Genomic DNA, 19,853 nt, shown 5'->3' with positions numbered 1-19,853 from the left:
TGCGGCCCACAGGTTGGGAAGGCACGGGGAAGGCTGTTTTAGCGGCACGCCACTAAAAGGGCAGGGCGCATATTGCCCCTTTAAAATTGGGCTAAAACAGCCTAGCGAGAACACTACCTATAATACTGAAAAGATGTGCGTTAAGGTGGACCTATTACATATACTGTACACAGAGGCAGCCATTCTGTGAGCTCAACTAACCATGGAGCTGAGCCCTCTTACCTCTTTGTCTTTCTGTTATTACCCAGTCTTGTTCTGTTACTGTTTGTTCCCAATTATAAAGAGCAACGGAATATGCTGTTGCTATATAAGTAACTGATAAGAAATAAATAATGAATTGATAGGCTATATTAGAGGAAATGTTGGTTCAGTCCACAAAATGGCTTCAACCAATATGTGTACCTAGCAGAGGGTGGGGCTTACTGTGAAAGGAACTGAATTACTCAACTCCAGGGGCGTATCTATAATGGGTGCAGGGTGTGCAGTGCACACGGGCCCCTGGGTCTCACGTCGCCTGTAGCAACGCTACACAAAACCCCTGGAAAATGGCCACGGTGGCCATTTTTCCAGCGTTTTGCGCATGCACAGTAGGGAAAGCGTTGGGAAAATGGCTGCCGCGTCAATTTCATGGTGACCTGCACATGCGCAGTAGACTCTGGGCACACACTAGTGCCCAGAGTCTACTGCTTCGACAGTGCTCTGCCGGCCGCTGGGGAGAGAGGAGGGGGCCCCAGAAGGGGAATGTACATGGGCCTCCTCCGGTCTTAATACGCTGCTCAACACCATCACAATTAGTCTTACCCACAAAATGGCCGCTGTTACCTCCTAAATTTATATTAGAATGGTCTTGTCACAGAGGACACTTTTATTTTGTGGGTTGAACCAATACACAGCCTACATATTTGGTAGGAACCAGCAACGTTATCGGCCCACGGTGAGTCTTGGATTAGATTCATGAGGTACTGGTACCTTGTGAATGGATAGATTCTCATGAATATTGGTTAAGCCCATAAAATGGACACATCCACTATGTGTAGGGGACACTGAAAAACACATTTGTCTAATGTATGAACCACTCGTCTGGGAGATTCCAATTGGGATGGCAAGTGCGGGAGACGCGGATCTGTAATTTGCATCATCATGGCCGCCACCAGCTGGGCAATGCCCCGATTCCGTACAGCAGGGGTTGGGCCACAATGAAGAGATTCCTTACCAATTGCATCATAAAACCTTCGTGTAGGACATGTTATTAAGTGGGCAGATGCTAGAGGGAGGTTTGTTTACCCAGGAGGATTTTTGGTAATTTGGGCATCTACAGGATATTCCAGGACAGTAGGCAATTGTTATTTAAACCGTGGCTCGTGTCCAACTAATTGGTCACTAATTGGTGCACGTGTCCTGAAAAAAGACAGATTCAGTGAAAGATGTATCAAATCTTGATAAAGTGGAGAGACAAAGTTTCAACCAATCAGTGGATGTCAATTTTAAAACACTGTAAAGTGACAAAAGCTGATTGGTTGGTGGTATTTTATCACTCTCCAAGCTTTGATACAGATGTGTCTTCACTCATGTTTGCCACCGCAACATGCATGCCGTGAGTCGCGCGCCTGCGAATGTGAGTTTTTTCCGCTCCCGCGATCCATAGGATTGGATGGTGAGATGCTGCTGCAACCTGGTGCACTGTGGCGTTTGTGGCAAATCACATGCAAAGACAAAGATGAGGGAGGGCACATCTGTACATCTCCCTCGAAGTTTCAAAAGTGATCAATAAAAAGTCTTTATTCCGCCCCTACCAATAACTGTTGATTGCCCTATTGCTCTGTGTTACGTATATATCCAAAATCGTGAGAATAACGGCTCTGTGCATGCTCAAAGCTTTTGCCCAATAGAAATTCACGACAGTTTTGACAAATAACCGAGGGGCATCATTAATCATTTTCTGACAGTGGTAGTTGTGTGTGTGCACATTAAACCAGCTGTAGTGATCAGAAACTGCCCATAATATATAGTCCAAATCTCCTGGTCAGATACTATCTATCACAAATGTACATAAAAGTATCAAATGCCAAATGCGTGACTTTAACTGTTCCAGTTTGTATCGGTTTCATCGTCTTCTGCTTCCAAGTTTGAGTCAATTGTTTGAAAGAATTCCAGTGATGCGTCAGTGTTTGTCATCCATGTGTGCAATGATTTTCAGCCCTGTCTTCCTAATTGCACTCCCAGCCGCATAGATAAGCACAGCTGTTCCCAAAAGATTGGGATCCTTGCTTTAAAGCACAGACACAAATAGAGGGAAATCTTCACAGCTTAATGACAAATAAGACACATTTTCTACACTGAAATTGCCACATTGTTCAAGGACTCGCTGATACAAAGCACATAATTCAACCAACAATATGACAATGATTTACATGCACAGGAACAGTAAATTAGTCTCTAGTTTCCAGTTAAAGGATCATAAAGGAAATAATTAAGTTGATGTATAATTACTTTTTACTTTTTAATGTGTGAAATTAACTATAACTGAACGTCGCAATTCATTACAAACATTTGCAAAGTTTTCATTATATTTATTTGTATTTTACAGGGATGGATTAAGGTATGTGGGTGCCCCAGGGCAGCTAACTTGTGGGGGACCCTAGCAATAAAATTGTAAATAAGATATTAAAAAGCATAATGTGTCCATACTTCAAGCACCATAGCTCACATTAAGTCACACAGGAACCCCAGTCCACATATGCCACAGTACTTCCCACACTGATGATGTAGCTATGTGTGGGGGCTTCCGGTTAGGAGGCCCCGGGGCGACTGCCCCAGCTGCCCTGATGTTAATCCAGTTCTGGTATTTTGTTCTGTTCTTAATTATTTTAGGAGCTTGTACACATGATATGCTGCGAATCCAGTCCCGGCAGAACAGACGCGAATGAACATAAAGGGGTTGCAGGCAAGTCCGTTCTGCAGGTGGATATTGCAATTATTCGCACTGTGCATGCTCTGTAACCACGCATGTGATTTTCAGCAACGACGGTCAATTCAGAGTCGTAAGTTTCTCGGTGGCATCTCAACTAGCGGCTGAGTCTGTGTAACTGGGCGTTCGCACGTAGGCTAAGTGTTCTGAGAGTGTATGGTCGGTGTGTATACGAAGTTGCAGACTACTCATAGGGGAGCATATGCAGAGATCCATCTGATTTCAGACAGATCTCCTGCACGAAGGATGGGGTTGGTGGCCAAGTCTGAATACAGGAAAGTTCCGCATTCATTTCCAGGCACGAAATGTGGCTGTCTTGTCTCCAGCCCTGAATCAGGTCCAATGCATCCATCTGTAGGAGCTGTCACAAAGCTTTAAGTCACAGTTTAAGGGGCATGTTTATTAGCATTTCTCCAGCGGAAATGGCTTTTTTCTTCCAAGAAAGGATTTTTCTCCTATTTATCAAGGCTATGTCGGCTGTGGCTAACGTTGGGTAGGTGGGACTTTGAAATAATTGCGTTGCCGTTAACCTCTACGTATTTCTATTGTCATAAGGATCGTAAAACCCCGCCGTTCAAAGCCAGGTTGACAGAATCGATCAGCACATCAATCCATATTCATGCTGCCTTCCACGGGCCCGTGTCAGGCGGACATTTTGGTGTGCTGCGTTCTAAAGTGACCTTAACGCAACATACAGTGGATGGTGATCACTCCTGTCTGACATCGTCCTGAAGTTATTACTAAACATACAACCCAAAACACACAACGCGAGTTGCATTATAAAATGACAATAAACATATCATTTGAAAGGATACATTTTACATATCGTATGTAAAGATCATATCCCTTAAATAAACGTCTGTAGTTATAAACTCCATTAAAATGACTGGAATGGCCCCCTGTGTTTGTAGGTCTGCTGCAGCTGACACAAATAAGACCTCTCCCCAATACGCTCACAGTATGTTACACAGCAGTGGTCCCTAAAAATAACATTATTGAAAACAGCTGTGAAAAGTTTCATGATTTTTCCTTCCATACAAATCCCCGCAACAGCTGAGAAGCCATCCAGTACACTGCAGATGGAGAGTCTATTTAACCTGAATTCCAGGGTGGAAATGTGCGATGAGAGGCTTTTTACTGCGCCGATAGAAAGTAAAAAATGTACTCTGAGCAGTTAATGCCTGCATGTGTCTCGGGCTATAATGACTGAAAAGTGATCCAGGATAAAAAGCATATGTTTTATCTGCGCTATGTCAGGCAATGGGCACACGGCATTAGGGTCTGTATGTAATAACACTCATTGCCATTACTATTTATGAGTAAGAGTATCAATATACAACCCCATGGTAAGAACTTCGTATTACCGATAAATGAAAACATTCAACTTACCACAGCTGGAAAAATTAACACGTCGGCATAAGATTTTAGCATTATGTTCGCGTGCAAGAGGATGCTCAACAATAGAAGATAGGGGACACCAAATCCTTTTCTTCAATCATGTTCTAATGAAAAAAGTCTGGAGTCTGCAGTTTACAGCAATGCACCCGTTGGGGCCCGCTGGGGGTACTCGGCCAGAGGTGGAGAAACATTCTTCCGCAGAATGCCATTTGGACTGGCTTTCTGCAGGCTTTTAGTTGAGGGAAAGCAGTTAGGTCATTACTGTGAAGAAACTCTCCAAGTGACTTGATGAGCTCCACCCACGGGAGGCTCAACCAATAGGTGGGAAATAAAATTAAAAAAAACACAAACCAGAATCCAGGGCCCTAACGAACAGCCAAACTTAACTCTTTCATAAGTGGAGCCTGACACCAGACATACAGCAAAATACAGAGGATAGTTTCAATACGAAAATAATATAACTAATTCTACTGGCAAATAAATACTTTTTTTAGAGAATTTCTGAACAGGCAAATGTTGTACTGTATTCACATATGTGATTATAGGAGCATAAGCATAGACAAAAGGTAAGCAACTTTAGGCACTCCAGCTTTGGTGGAACTATAAATTCCAGCATAACCTACCAGTCTTAATAAAAAAAAAAAAAAGTGCAGCCTCTGCCTGGAATTGTGTTCCACCAAAGGTAGCCAACACCTGACCAGGAGGTAATTTGGGATGTTTATGAACAAAAGTGCAATAAAACCACAGAACTAATAGACATTTGTTTTCACTGTCATCATCATGGTTAATTTATCAGGCAATACAAGGTTCTGCAGTGCGGAACAATGAGATCAAAATACAGATAATACATGGAAACAAAACATGCAGTAAGACAGATCGTATAACAAAATACATTCAGCGTTACGGACCTGAAATAGAATAAAGAGGGACCACTCATAAGAGCTTATATTATGAAGGAAGAGGGAAATGCCAAGACATGAAGAGCTGGTGGGATAAGCAGTGATGGTGGATCAAGTGGGGAGATGAAACATTGGGGAGTGGACAGATTAGAACGGTAGGAGATTAGAGCATACTTTTAATTTTGAAAACTAGTTTCAGAAATATTATAGATGGCAGTAGAATGCGCCGTGTTACATTGAGGGGGCATGCCAAGCTCTGCCCAAAGGGTGAGTCTAGCTCCACGTTTGGGGGTATCCATTGACACTCGGGTGTGTCCTGTACCAAATCAAATTATTTATGGTCAACGTGTTAGGCAAAACCAGTGCTGGTAGCTTCCAGTCATAAAATATGCGGACAAACAGAAGCGAAACCCTGTTCACCACCACATAACTGACTCTAAGAATGACATATAGGATTCAAGAAATATTGTGAACCACTGACTTCATGTAAACTTTTGGCACGTAACACTGTAATTCACCAAAATATTCTGTATTGCTGACAATGGAGGCAAATTGGTGCCACTATATTTCCATATAGAGTCAGGGGCATAAGGGGGCATTGCAAAAGGAATTGTGGACAAAGTAAGACAGGTACAAAAGGTCGACAGGATCAAAAGGTTGACACAAAAATGGTCGACACATTTTTTTTTTTCTAACCTATGTCGTCACCCTACCCTATACCTTCCCTAGGTGCCTAACTCTAACCCTCCCTCCTTGTGCTTAACCCTAACCATCAGAGTAAGTGCCTAACCATAATCGTCCCTTCTAGTGCCTAACCCTCTGGTAAGTGCCTAACCCTCTGGTAAGTGCCTAACCCACCCTCCAGGTGCCTAACCAACCGTCGGGGTAAGTGCCTAAAGCTAACTGTCCCTTCTGGAGCCTAACCCTCCATGTTTTTTTAAAAACACGTGGCAACCATTTTTGTGTCAACCTTTTGACCCTGTCAACCTTTTGTACCTGTCGCCCTTTATCCATGTCAACCTTTTCTATGTCGACCTTTTGTACCAGTCGATCTATTGTCTGTCTAACATCTGTAGTCTATCTAGACACAGTCTACCAAGTTACTGCCTATCTATTGACTGGAACCCCCAATTACATACCCTCTATACAGACCACACTTACATACTTTGTCTTTCTCCACTTGGCTGGGCCAATATGCAATAGGCAGCGCCTATCCTTGTGCATCAATGCTTAGTTCCCTATAGAATGTAAGCCTGCGAGCAGGATCCGCTTACCTCTATGGGCAAAATTTACTAAGCGGCGGTTTCTATTCTATTCTAAACCCCGGTGGTTTGGTGGCGGGTTCTATTCCGTTCTAAACCCCGGGGGTTTGGTGACAGTTTTGCAGTGGTTTTTAAATGACAGCTCTGTTCTATTATATTCTAAAATGTGTTTTGACTGTGGTTTGGCGGCGGTTTTGCTATCTGCAGATTTAGTAAGGCCAAAACCCCTTCAAAACTGCCATCAAAACACATTTTAGAATAGAATAGAGCAGAGCTGTCATTTAGAAACCACTGCAAAACCATCACCAAACCCCCGTCATTTAGAACAGAATAGAACCCGCCACCAAACCGACGGGGTTTAGAATAGAATAGAAACCGCTGTCAAACCGCCGCTTAGTAAATTTTGCCCTATGTCTCTTTGTTATTACCCAGTCTTGTTCTATTAATGTTTGTCCCTAATTTTAAAGCGCAATTGAATGAATAAATAAATTAAATAAATACATTAATGGAAGGAAAGCATTGACTAACCATTGATGACACAAACACCAAACAAACCACTCTGAATATCAAAATTTGCTAAATATTGATAGTTAATGCCCATCCCTAGTTGACAAGCCTGGTCTAGGTGGAAGGTACCAGCCTAGTCGAAGCCTGGGTGGGCCCTCCAAGTCATCTAACTTCCACCTTGACCACAGACAAGCATTGATAGTTTGCTCTCGGTTATTGTATATTTCTATTTTGCTCAAATACAGTATATATTTTTAAAAAGGTCTTTCATCTTTCAAACTAATATTGGTATAAATAGTCTGAGAATTTTAAATATTCTGAGAATTTAGAATCTGTTTGAATGTTTGTTTGTCATTTACATTACACTTTGCGTACATTTCAGCATTTAAAAATGACACAACACAGTGTTAAGAAATGCACATCAAATCACTTTGGCTGACACTGATGTGCCTCAATGGTCCACCCTGCACACATCAAGGTGCAAACCTACCATCTACAGACCACGGAGACACCTCCGCAAGACTCTTAATTTACTTTAGTATCATGCCTTACATTGACTTCAACTTTTCCTGATGATGCAATTCGCCAAATGGATCCAAGATAGAATGAATCACATAGCCACTGCCCCTATACTTGTCCTTGGGACCACTCTGAAGTTGAGATCAAAAAGTTGGCCATTATGATGGTCAGTCATCTGTGATGCATCTAGCAATAGGGATGTCCTCTAAAGAGATGAGAACCCCAACCTCAAGTGCTGCTTCCTCTTTTCCTGCTGCTGTGTTCCTCAAAGACATTCCAGGGTACACAACCCCCTACCCCCCCCCTTCTCTATAACATATCAATATGTTTAATTTTGGGTTCAATTCCACTTTACAGCTTTGGATGTTAGTGATAGACTAGAATGTAAAAAGATGCCCTTAAATATATTAATGAGCTTAATTCATTTAATTTTATTTTTAAAGATAAAAACTCCCCCAATCAGAAGTGACAGAAGGATGGGTCAATGACAAGTGTCCACTCAGCTCTATTAAGCAAAGGAGACCAGAGATAGGGACTGTTATTGGGAACTGTGGGTGTCAGTACCTCAGTGAGCATCTATTGGGAACTGGAGAGATTGGGGACATGGGACCGAGGAGAGGTGCTAACAAAAAGCTAATGTAAGTTTTAGATTAACTTTCCTGCTCTCCTTCGTAGACTGCTCATACTGTATATGAAGATCTTCCAACTACGCAACGGCAGCACCATGAAAATGGCATTGATGCTCCTCGTTTAATCTGTCCCAGAACCATTCCCATAGTCAAGCTGGAAAAACTAGGGTACCAGGAGGGCAAGCACCATTACAATCTCCATGGTGCTGCCAAGGCTGGCTAAGCTTGACAACTAGACTGAATAATGAATGGGCTGGTTACTACAGCTTCATAAGTCAGGCACTAACTTAGAAACACTGAAAAACAGGTTATATATTGAGGCCTTGTGCACTGGTGTATATCAACCTCAGGTCCTGTCATAGAAGGTATCAGTACAGGGACTCAGCATTCACTCCTCCTATGTGCAGTCATTAGGAGCAATTACTTCAGTTCACAAAGTCTCCAGGTGCCACAATCTTGGACTGAGACTCTCAGTCCAAGCTTGTGGCACCTGGATTATTGTGCTACGAATATCTGGCGATGACAGTCTCTCAGTCTGAGAGACTGTCATCGCCAAATATTCGTAGCACAATACTTATACACAAGATAACAATAAGAATAATGATATGGGCACAGCCTTTTATTGCAAGGGCCCTTGTCTGAAAACAGAGCATGCCACTTAGCTCAGTGCTGGGGCACAGAGGTGCTGCCTGTACATGACAGCAAACGGCACAACAGATGTTGTGCAATTAATTACCACAAAGGTTTCCATGTAACCTCATTTGAATTTGGAACTGTGCTTAAATGCATGAACACCTTGTGATGCAGACTACCACCTTGTGGCCCTGGAAAAATAAGCAGCAAAGGTCGGAATTGCATCTTGTGACAGTATGAACGGCATCTTGTAACAGTAACAAATGTATAATAAAAGGTCCTATTACAGCATCACAATAATTAGATCATTTATACCAGTGCAGTACGTGTGTTGGTCACCAGATTCCCATAGTGAGTGATAATGTGCCCCTGTGCATAGTGGAGGCACCATGTTTTTTTGCACCCTTCTCTCGTCATGCACTAGAGACAGGCTCTAAGGGGGGGTCTATGTACTAATCCTTGGTGAGAGATAGAGTGGAGGAAGATAAAGTACCAACCAATCAGCTACTAATTGTAATGTTTCAAACACAGCCTGTAAAGTGACAGTTAGGAGCTGATTGGTTGGTACTTTATCTCCCTCCACTTTATCTCTCTCTGTGCTTACGTCTGTACAGGATGGGTGCGCTCACGTCTGTACGGGATGGGTGGGCTCACGTCTGTACAGGATGGGTGCGCTCACGTCTGTACAGGATGGGTGCTCTCACGTCTGTACAGGATGGGTGCGCTCACGTCTGTACAGGATGGGTGCGCTCACGTCTGTACAGGATGGGTGCGCTCACGTCTGTACAGGATGGGTGCGCTCACGTCTGTACAGGATGGGTGCGCTCACGTCTGTACAGGATGGGTGCGCTCACGTCTGTACAGGATGGGTGCGCTCACGTCTGTACAGGATGGGTGCGTTCACGTCTGTACAGGATAGGTGCGCTCATGTCTGTACAGGATAGGTGTGCTCATGTTTGTACAGTATGGTGAACTCACGTCTGTACAGTATGGGTGTGCTCACGTCTGTACAGTATGGGTGTGCTCACGTCTGTACAGTATGGGTGCGCTCACGTCTGAACAGCATCTTGTAACAGTAACAAATGTATAATAAAAGGTCCTATTACAGCATCACAAGAATTAGATAATTTATACCAGTGCAGTACGTGTGTTGGTCACCAGATTCCCATAGTGAGTGATAATGTGCCCCTGCGCATAGTGGAGGCACCATGTTTTTTTGCACCCTTCTCTCGTCATGCACTAGAGATAGGCTATAAGGGGGTCTATGTACTAATCCATGGTGAGAGATAAAGTGAATGGAGATAAAGTACCAACCAATCAGCTACTAATTGTAATGTTTCAAACACAGCCTGTACAGTGACAGTTAGGAGCTGATTGGTTGGTACTTTATCTCCCTCCACTTTATCTCTCTCTGTGCTTACATCTGTACAGCATGGGTGCGCTCACGTCTGTACAGTATGGTGCGCTCACGTCTTTACAGTACTGGTGTGCTCACGTCTGTACAGGATGGGTGCGCTCACGTCTGTATGGGATGGGTGCGCTCACGTCTGTACGGGATGGGTGCGCTCACGTCTGTACAGGATTTTTTTCAAACACAGCCTGTAAAGTGACAGGAGCTGATTGGTTGGTACTTTATCTCCCTCCACTTTATCTCTCTCTGTGCTTATGTCTGTTCAGTATGGGGGCGCTCACGTCTGTATGGGATGGGGGCGCTCACGTCTGTACGGGATGGGGGCGCTCACGTCTGTACGGGATGGGGGCGCTCACGTCTGTACGGGATGGGGGCGCTCACGTCTGTACGGGATGGGGGCGCTCACGTCTGTACGGGATGGGGGCGCTCACGTCTGTACGGGATGGGGGCGCTCACGTCTGTACGGGATGGCTGGTGCAACGCATCAGTAATGATGATGACTACCTAGCTGCTTCTGATTGGCTGATTACGTACTGAACTCTCCTTCCGACATCGCTTGATGTATTAGTGTGGGAGGCTATATTATATCAAGTCGCACTAGCAAGCCTCTATTCACATTACATAATTGACATTTTCATTTGAACTACAGGAAAGAAGATTCCCAATTGATTTTTAAACAATAGATGTGGAGGTGTTTGAATTTAATTACATTTTATGTGAAAAAATGTGAAATTCACATTAATAACTGTCAAGGCAATATATGACACTTCATTACATTGTTATGTTCAAATAGGTTAAAGTAACCTTAGCCATTACTACTAATACTGTCAAGGGGATATTTTATTCTAAGTTGGGAGGCGGAGGGTGGGATAGAACATTTTTTTGTAAGTCTAATTCCAGTAGGGAATTTAACCCTGTGCTGATCAGGCTGGGGCTGTGTGACATTATGACAGGGTAACCCCACGCTGCGGTTTCCCCTGGTATAATTTCACCAGCACATCCTGTCATACCCAACTACTGCTGCTTTTATCAGTTTGGAGAAAGGGGGTGGGGGTGTTGACCATACATACATATATATATATATATTTTTGTTTTTAAATAACACACCCGTCGAAGTCATCGCGAAGACTGGTATGTCTGTCGCATGGAGTAATGCAGGTCGCTCTTAATATATCTTTTTCTTCATCGCAGTGAAATTGCTAAACTGCAAAGACCATAATTTTTCAGGTAGAACGTCATTCATTTCATAACAGATATTAGGGCTCCGACCAAAGACAGTAGGTTAATTACAACAATTTATTTTCACAGTAAGCTGCTGCATTTTTTCATTACATACCGTACAGTAGCTTTACAATTGCAAGTAAAAAAGTGAACGACTGCTGATTTGTCTTGGATAACATTAATAAGAAGCCTCCACTTTATTTGGGAGCCACTCATCCGTGCAGCTCGCACCTCATCCCCTCACCTGTGACTGCTGCCTATTTTAAGCAATTGGTTTCCATCCACTTGTCCATTAATCAGCTCATACAGAGATGAGGAATTAATGGAAATGACCCTAACAGTTCAGGGCTAAGCACTTTCTCTTGGACACTTGTAATTTCCTTTTATCCCTTTCAAGATTAAAGTGGTCAAATTTCACACCCCAGGCAGGAGAGCGAGTCTGAGAGGGCAAATATATTAAACAATATTGACGTCAAAGGGAGAAGGATTATTGTACAAAGTTCTATTCAATACAATTATCAGCAGGAATCCTGCTCTATCTCTCCCGTCATGCAGCTATAACAGCCACCTGGTAAATGTGCTTCACTGAACCCTTGATGTGTTCAAGCTACAGATTCAACAGATCTGTGTTTTAAAAAAAGGTCTTTGCTTCATCTCCCATCTACACCGACCATCAGAACAGTAAGCCAGTCTCTCATTACACTGATTTTCACACACTAGATTTAAATGAAAGCACCCCCCCCCAAAAAAATAAATAAATTGATAGTCATATCCCAGCTAGAGTCATTCTGCACCCCCCCCCCCCCATTCTTAGTCACATTCTGGTCTCACACAGGCATTTACAATGGTTTCTTGTAACATAATTATCCTATATTTAACTTGATCATTAGTTTGAGTAAAGGTGTCCACAAACTGGAGTCATATAGCGGAAGAAGGTTCTCCCAGGAGCACAGAGTATATCAGGACAGGGAACTAAGGAAAGGGCTGCATGTGACGGGTAGCATGATGTGGATTACGGATTGAAGGTAGCAGGTTGAGAGTTATACAGTGGAAAAAGCAGGCTCCTATGAGGTATGAGGCTCCTATCTAGGGATTCCAGTGGATCCGGATGTTTTTAGGTCCAAAAATACCCAGGATTATAATCATTAAAACCCAGGTTTTAAAGGATTCTAAACACATTGTGGACTGGGCCGGAGGGCAGTGGGATACTAACCTTCTTGGTCCAGTCATGGTGTCCAGTCCTCTCAGGCTCTTCCAACTGCCCATAGAATAGATGAAGTCCCATGGCCCATCTGCTCTCAATCACTGATGGGTGATGTCATCACTGCACAGTGCTCTCCCATCCAAACAGTGAGTGAGAGCAGCTGCATCATAGGACTCATGGACAATGTGCCCGCCGATTAAAGAAGCCTCTTCTGAATGCCACTATGTGACTGTGACTAAGGTAAGTGAAAGAGGATAGGAAGGAAAAGTACAGCAAAGGGAGAGAGGGGGGAAGGATAGAATGGTGGACAGGAGGGGAAGATGGATGGCAGAGAAAATAGGATGGGGGAGATGGATTGCAGTGGACAGGATGGTGGGGAGATGAATAGCAGAGAGGACAAGATAAGGGAGATGGATAGCAGAGAGGACAGGATGGTGGGGAGATGGATGGCAGAGAGGACAGGATGGGAGGAGATGGATGGCAGAGAGTACAGGATATGGGGGAAGATGAATGGCAGAGAGTATAGGATATTGGGGAAGATTGATGGCAGAGAAAACAGGATGGGGGAGATGGATTGCAGTGGACAGGATGGTGGGGAGATGAATAGCAGAGAGGACAAGATAAGGGAGATGGATAGCAGAGAGGACAGGATGGTGGGGAGATGGATGGCAGAGAGGACAGGATGGGAGGAGATGGATGGCAGAGAGTACAGGATATGGGGGAAGATGAATGGCAGAGAGTATAGGATATTGGGGAAGATTGATGGCAGAGAGGACAGGAGGGGGAGATGGATTTCAGGGAGCACAGAAGGGGGAGATGGATGGCAGGGAGCACTGAAAGGGGAGATGGATGGCAGGGAATACAGAAGGGGGAGATGGATTTCAGGGACCACAGAAGGGGGAGATGGATGGCAGAGAGGACAGGACAGGGAGAGATGGATGGCAGAGAGGACAGGAGAGGGGAAATGGATAGCAAAGAGGACAGGACAGGGAGAGATGGATGGCAGAGAGGACAGGAGAGGGGAAATGGATAGCAAAGAGGACAGGATAGGGAGAGATGGGTGGCAGAGAGGACAGGATAGGAAGAGATGGGTGGCAGAGAGGACAGGATGGGGAGAGATGGGTGGCAGAGAGGACAGGAGAATTACGATGGATAACAGAGCACAGGGGTGGAAAAGAAATAAAAATATATTTTAGAAAAAATGGGGGCGATGGGGGCTGTTTATAGGCGTGTCAGGGCCAGGGTCTGCTTCTTCCAAAGGTTGCAATGGTGATTCGATAAGGAGTCTTCGGATGCAGCACTCGGATCCGCGATGCTGTCAGGAGGTGTCTTTTGTCATCAGATGCCTCCTGCTGCATTAGCGTATGTTAGTATCACTGTAACAGCGCCCATCTCTGAATCAAGCCCTCAGCGCTGTGTACAACTGTATGCAGGTAAGTGCCAAACAGGAAATCCTGATCTCAGAGTCACAACACGAGCAGCTGCTAGAACCTTACTGTGCATGGCTGGAGAGCACAACAAGAAATATCCCAATTGGCTGCAAAATATGGAGATGATCCAAGTGGAGAGACCAATGTATGAGCAAAAAAACAGGGTATAGGTGCGTACACACGGTACGGATCAGTCAGTGATAATGATATCGCTGACTGATCGACCTGCACCTTCCCGGAGTGCTGGATGATCGATATCGATCATCCAGCACACCACCAACGATGGCCAGAGACTCGTGATCAACGATCGCGGCTCCCTATAGTAACCTGGTCGATAGCGACCAGGTTGGGCTGCATGCACGGTCGATGGTGGGTTGGAGGCATCGAAAAATCCATGATATGAATGATAACGATATGATCAATATCGTTCATATCGTGCATTTTTATCGTACCGTGTGTATGCAACACATCACCTCTGACCGGTTTTACCTCTAACCTGGCGGCTTTATCAAAGAATATCACTTTGATGCATCTCGAATTTGTTCTGCCATATTATTATACTCTATTTCATAGCGCAGTTCCACAATTGGTTATCTTTTTTTTTGCATATTGTTTTGTGAGCATACATTCGCTCACGTTTGGTGTTTGCAGATATAGTAATTTCAGTATCCTATTTCGGAATACCACTTCTGTGATATTTTGTATTTTATTTCTTCTACTTTTTAAATTAGTGCCTGGTCACCTATTGTTTTATCTGCCATTTGAAGATGGTCAAAATGTCAAAAAAGAATAGAAAATATTTTACACTTGAACCCAAACACTGAGCAACAAAAGCTCTACTTCTGCTAGAGGATCATTGCAGTGCTTATGGTAATGAACATCTCTTCACCCTTTCAAACAGCTACAGAATGAAGAGAGAAACCAGCATTCCATAAATTTTACTAATGATTATTTTATCTCATAAACTGCAAACGAGTAAAACAATCCTGTTATCGGGTTGTCTGCAACTCCCCCTCCTCTCCATATAAAATGCAATCCAATGCCGGCTCTAAGGTCAGATTTACAAATTGGAAGACAAAAACCAGGGGCCCACCAGTAACCCACATGGGCACACAACAATCTATAATATGATGAGTGCTACAATGTGAAAAATGAAATGGGTCATTCCATGGTAACTCACGTTACAAAGTGACATAGCATGTATACGCATGGCTATCGGGAGCAAAAGGAATTTATGTGAAATTAATTGTCACTGAGAAAATAATAGGACAGGTCATGCTTTAAAAAACTGTATTCGGAAATTGCTAATTGTTTGCTATGTCGCTTTGGGCCTGATTCAGCAAGGAACGCAAGTCTGCATAGGCACGCACATGGCCACTGCGAAAATATGCAAATACGATCGCATTGCCTCTGCGGCACAATACTCAGACGCCCAGCACTACATGAAGCCGCCCCCTTCCCTTTACTTACATCCATAATACTTAGCAAGATTGCAAAAACATTGGTACGATCGAGAACCATCAGACTCATACGCAAAATAGTGGTAGGCCTGACCTTATTGCTAAACATCCTGCACGCAATGAGTGTTCAGGCTACGTGTGGGGGATCGCAGTGGATAATTTATGCACGCCCCTGTAACGGCGTTCAAACGCACCGACATGCCTGTCTGCAGACATATCTGCCCATTGGCTGTGCAGCACAAATGCGATATGTCTGTGAACGAGGCAGTTCACAGACATATCGTGTGTACACACTGGCCGACGGGCAGCATATATATCGCCCGATCAATTGATCGGAAAATATATCTGTCAGTGTGTACCCAGCTTAAGATATAGCAAGTAACGGTGCCCCAGGGTAAAACCATGCTGCACTGCAGGTGGGGCAGATGTAAAATGTGCAGAGAGATTTACATATGGGGGGGGGTGTGTCCAAACTGAAATATAAATTGCAGTGTAATAATAGAGCTGTGCAGCATTTGTGGGCTACATGCAAAAGCAGCCAGTATTTACCCAAAATGAAAAATAATGTATGTATTTGCACCCCTTGCATGCAACATGGTTTGTCCAGGTTCACAGTTACTTGCTTTATCTTACTCTACTCCCAGTGCTAAATCAGGCCCTTAGACCATTTTCGGGTCGGGTTTGGGGAATCGAGATTAATCAACATGTTGAATATTTGAAGTTGGGCGGTAGAACTGCGCTCTCGTTGACCAGGGGGTGGTGTGTTGTGGTTTCGGGGTGCTGCACCTTTGTGTGGGAGTACCTTTCCCGCACTGAAAACGTATGGGGGTAGGGAGGGTAAGGTGCGCTCTTCCTGCTAGTACTGGTGATGACTTGTGTGTGTTTGTGAGTGGTGTTAATTAGAATGTTTCTTCTGGTGGTGGTGATGTTTTGGGAGTGAGGAAGGTGTGATTGGGTATGGAGTGTAGTTTGGAGTAATGTGAAAAGGGGAATGTAATAGGATCAAAATGAGGCCAGCGAGACACAGTAATTTTGGGCAAAATCTTTTATTGAGTAGTCACAATGCTGCTCTGTTAAGATCCCGGGCAGGTGGGTGGGGTTCAGTGATGAGACTGGGGAGGTAGGTGGACCCTTTTAGGGGGCTCCTTCCCGTGCGGTTCAGTGACCTTGCACGTCCACCCCTGCTGGACCTATGGTCGACAGTCTAGGAAGTCTCGGGGGGTGGGGGGATTTGCAGAGTGGGTTGGAACACCTGTGCGGCGTCCCGCGTGTTGGTGTGAGTCTTGGCAGTACTTACCTACCGGTAGGTTTTTTGTTGTGGTGATGTAGGTCGGCGTTGCGGCCGTTGCAGATTGGTTGGAAGCTGCAGGTTTGTTGGTGAGCTGGATCAGCGTGTTGCTGGTGTGCTGCAAGTGCACGGCTGTTCTGATTGGTCTGCGGAGGACAGCGACCGTAGTATGCAGCTGAAATTGGCTCTTGGTCGTGCCGCTGGTGGTGCGGAGCCAGAGGTGTGGATGGATGAGCTGCTGGGAGGCTGGGTTGCAGCGTGTGTGCTGGGACCACCCCTGGGGGGTGGTCTGCCCGGGATACTGATTCAAAAAAAGCCACTGAGGGGGGATGTGGAAAGTGTGACCGGGATGGAGCTGGTCACTGGCGATGTTGGCTGGGCGGACTTGCGGCCGGATGTGCGGGATGCTCTTATCACTGACGGTCCCTCGTGGAAATGGGGATCGACGGTGGAGACACCCCTGGCCAGGAGTGAGTTGCTGAGCACGCCTGGGAGCAGGGGGGGAGAGGGGCTGGTCTGGGGTGGAGCCGGTCACTGGAGGTGTGAGCGGTGCGGACCAGCAGGCGGGTGGGCTGAGAGCTTTCTGCACTGGTGGTCCCTGGTGGGGATGGGGATCTTTAGTGGAGGTCAGCCTGGATCGGTGTCGGGTTTGATGTTGAATATTCCAGATTCCCCGACCCTGCTGTTGGCAGAACGAGGAATTGCCGCGACAACGACTGGATGTGTGGGCCCCTTAACAAAGACACTAGTGCAGGTTTCAGATATATTTGTACAATCTATAATATGTGATGATTTTGGCATCAGTGAGCAATAAATAAAATGTCAATGTGTCCCTGTTGTCATTTATAATGGCTCTTTCTTGATGCTTGCCAGAAGATCCTCTGAGAACTGAAGACCAGACGCAGACTGCATATTACATAAGAACACGAATACATGGTATGCTGGGAATATACAGTATATTGGGCTGAGAAACAGTAAATACCCCCAAATATTTTTGAAAAAAATCTCCTTAATCAAACTTTTTTTTTTTTTTAAAAGAACACTAATTGCAACTTATAATAAAATATAATGCAGGTGGGCTAAAAATAAAGACTAGACATTCAAACAATTAAGCCCAGCTACCACAGGCAGAGAATCGTGTCTCTGTGTACAATTTATAAATATATCCTGTGCTTAAGCAAAGCATTGTTCCTTGTTGTATAGTGATAGAGATCAAGGAGTAGATTATAAATAGCACAGAGGAACAACAGACTGTTGTTATAAGAGGTGACAAAAGGCAGCGATCACAATGAATGTTATGTTATTTACAACACAGAAATAGACATTGAAGGATGTAAGAGGCTGATCACATCTTGTTCACAGAAATAAAGTGTTACAGAAAGTAATGAAAGTCAAAATGAATGTTCTCAACCCTGTCAAAGTCTACAATCTCCTTTATTTTTCGGCTACGACAAGTTCCAGTAGTAAACAATGGAAAAACTCCCTCTAAAATCTCTAAAGTGGCTGGTAGCTGATTTAATTGTTTGTGCGACCAGCCCCGCACTGGTCACGATGGCAGCATTCTCACGCAAGAATGTGTGGCCGGGCCTAGTCTTGTGAAGCAGCTTCTCCTGGGCTGCCGTTATGGCGAGCCCGGCACTCACGCCCAGCTCCAAAGTCCTTCGGTGCTTGAAGAAATTTGCAGCCTTGGGGCTTGTCGACCGAAAACAACTTTAGATGGGAGCTAACTGTCAAACAATTGAATCACCCCCTTGAAGTCAAGGTAAGATCCGGTAGAAAAAAAAACATTGCATAGAACTGCTAACAGAAAGGTTTTGCAGACATCAGAGTCCAAAAATCCACAGTACATCGTTACTTACACAAAAATATACTCAATCTACATGGAAGAGGTCTCAAAAGGTAAGCTTACACATAACCTCATTGAAAAATCCACACCTGACATAAAATAATACTAAAATAAGACAGAAACTTTTTGTAACAAACAGCGGTAGATGAGGCACGTGCATAGGGGTGGCATTTGCTGGGGGTGGCACAGCGGAATCAGTATGATTCGTCCGGTGGTTGGAGTCCCGACAGCGGCTGCCCGACATGGGTGAAAATCCTGATCGTCCCCAGGTAAGTATTCACTAACCTAACCAAATCCCCCCTAACCATCCTTAGGGGTGCCTAACCCGAACCTTCCGCCAAGTGCCTAACCCTAATCCCCCCTCTAAGTGCCTAAACCTAACCCCCCCTTCCCCGCCGCCTAAACCTCCGGGGGGGTGTCTAACCCTAACCTCCCCCCGGGGGTGCCTAACTCTAACCCTCCCTCCCCCTAGCCTAACCCTAACCTTCCGGGGTGTGCCTAACCCTAAGTCCCCCCTGGGAGCCCTAAACCTAACCCTCCCCCCCCCCACGCGCGGCTTTCCGCGCTCAGTGCCCGGCATCACTTCGATCGGGATGCCGGGCACTGGTCTCCCGGCGTCGGTAAAATGACAGGCGTCTAGATTTAGATGCCTGTCATTTATCCCTCGCCAGGATAAAGCAGTCGGGAAGCCGGCTGTCGGGATTAAGTCCGCCGGCTTCCCGACTGCATACTGGCACAGCAGTCCTCTCTGCATCAGAGAGCCTGGTAGGGCTTGATGGGGCCGCCCACAGGCTAGGAGACTTTTTTATTGTAGTGGGCAGTGAATTGTGGGGAAGGTGATGAGCTGTCTTGGCTGTCTGAGGGCATCGAGCCAGGCCCCAGCAGTGATGTGCTGGTGGTGTGTGTATGGGGTGGACGGCCAATTATATTGTGCCTAAGGTCAGCCTGGTTGCTAAACTTGTCACTGGGAACAAAATTATGTTATCAGAATAAAACAAAAATGACATTTATGCTCACAAATACAAGAGATACATTTTGGAGAAGACAGGTGAAGCGTCTGAAGAAAACAAACAAGTTGTCAACCAATAAGCTTGGAGGGGTTGATCTATGCTTTGGAGTTGTGTGGCAGACGGTGTTGAATGTTGGAAGCAGAATTGATTTAACTAAATATCAACAGC

At 44.9% G+C, this 19,853-nt stretch overlaps 1 protein-coding gene across 2 annotated transcripts in view; it reads right to left on the bottom strand.

Moving 5' to 3' along the window:
• The window catches only part of PRICKLE2 (prickle planar cell polarity protein 2), a 318,781-nt gene that overhangs the window by 135,667 nt on the left and 163,261 nt on the right, over positions 1–19,853 (bottom strand). The window contains exon 1 of one of the 2 annotated variants that reach the window (XM_088473396.1): positions 4,358–4,538. The exons of the other annotated variant lie outside the window; for it this stretch is intronic. The gene's annotated coding sequence lies outside the window, so the exon portion shown is untranslated. Of the gene's footprint in view, positions 1–4,357; positions 4,539–19,853 lie in introns of those variants that run through there. 2 annotated transcript variants of the gene reach the window in all.

The sequence above is a fragment of the Taudactylus pleione genome, unplaced genomic scaffold, assembly GCF_031769625.1.
Source record: "Taudactylus pleione unplaced genomic scaffold, aTauple2 ptg000135l, whole genome shotgun sequence".
NCBI classification, from domain to species: domain Eukaryota; kingdom Metazoa; phylum Chordata; class Amphibia; order Anura; family Myobatrachidae; genus Taudactylus; species Taudactylus pleione.
The sequence above is the reverse complement of the archived record's forward strand: the minus strand, read 5'-3'. Positions and strand labels throughout refer to the sequence as shown.